A 1576-nucleotide genomic window follows, 5' to 3' on the forward strand; every position below is an offset into this window, starting at 1 on the left:
ATATATATATACATTTAAATAATTATGGAAATTTCTATTCGTGTCAGATGGTACAATTAACAATTGATTATTTCTCCATTTTTCACGATAAGCAATTTATTCAGGTTCAAAGGGATAATATATTATAAAAAAACCTTAAGGAATTTTCAGTAAAAGTACATAAATCAATTAAGTCGCTTAAGCCTTGATCGTTATAAAATTGAAGGACGCGTAACTGAGCTTTCGTGCTCTAAAAATAATTGTGTGCTGAAACTACTACTTACTTTATAAACATGCAAACGCCTGTCTGTTCCATTGCTCGACTGATGCCTTTCCAGGAGGCCACCATACTATATTTTTGTTTGGCCGTCAACGGAAGCCTATCGTCGGTCACCGGACACGATCTGGCCGGTTCCGGTTCCATCATGTTGTTTGTTGTGCTAGCGGCTAGTTTTCCTAATTTGCAACCCATTTTGCAATCGCTATTTCATTTGCTCACGTATTATCTGAAATTAAATTAAACTAGTTAGTATTGGTATTTTGCCTTGGGGCAAGTTACATGCATTTTCCGATATGTGTAAATAATCGACTTAAGGGGCACAACTAGTGTGAAATTTTGAGAAAATCGTTTTTTGTTTTTTTATTTCGGTAGATTATACCTTTAAAAATAACATATTAAAATTTCAAATCGATATCTCAAATATTTTTTGAGTTACAGCCATGTAAAAAGTATACATATTGTATATAGTATAACGATCATTTTGTCTTTAAACGCGTATTTCTCGAAACAGCATTTTCCGAATTTGCTGCAGTGATTACTCAAAAACGAATGATCCGATCACTATCAATTTTTTTTTACATGTTCTGTATATAGTTCTCCGTAAAATGAACTATCGATTTTTTGATCGGATTAAAAATCGAAATTTGGCAGTCGAAAAAAGACCAAAATTTTAGGTAAAATTCGACTTTTTTTTTAAAACGTCGCCATTTTGTCAATTTTTGATTTTTTTTTTTTATCGTAGTTCATTTTACAGACAATATTATCTAGTTTAACGAGAATTATTTTTTTTTTATTTCATCCACGTAGAAGGCCGGAATCACTGCAGCAGTTAAAGGACCTTTTTTTTGTCGTGCTGTTGGAGATCGACGATAACTTAAAAAATATTTAATTTTTATCTTCAAAAATTTTACTATGTATTCTTAAAGCATGTATAAATATATTTCTAAATTTTTGAAATGATTGATAAAGTAGTTTTTTTAATATAAATTCCCAAAAATCACCTTATTTTTAGGCGGTTACACTAGTTGTGCCCCTTAATCAATAAAAAATAAATTAATTTATGAGTGCTTAAAAGTATTCCAAGCGGATTTATCAAAACATTATTGAAAATTTGAAAGCAAATTTTCAAAAATCAATAATTTTTATAATTGAACCAGTTTCCGTAGGACTTTAATGGTTTAGTATGTTCATTAAGACCAAGTACTCTTATCGTTATACCAAAAAATCGTCTAATTTTAATTTTAACAAACCTCAAAAAACTACTCATTTTCTCAAACTTTCATAAATTTTCAAAACTAAACTACTTGTCGTAAGGCC

This window comes from Ctenocephalides felis, unplaced genomic scaffold (assembly GCF_003426905.1).
Source record: "Ctenocephalides felis isolate EL2017-DRISC unplaced genomic scaffold, ASM342690v1 CF-g0.4_SCAFFOLD_00845, whole genome shotgun sequence".
Taxonomy (NCBI): Eukaryota; Metazoa; Arthropoda; class Insecta; order Siphonaptera; family Pulicidae; genus Ctenocephalides; species Ctenocephalides felis.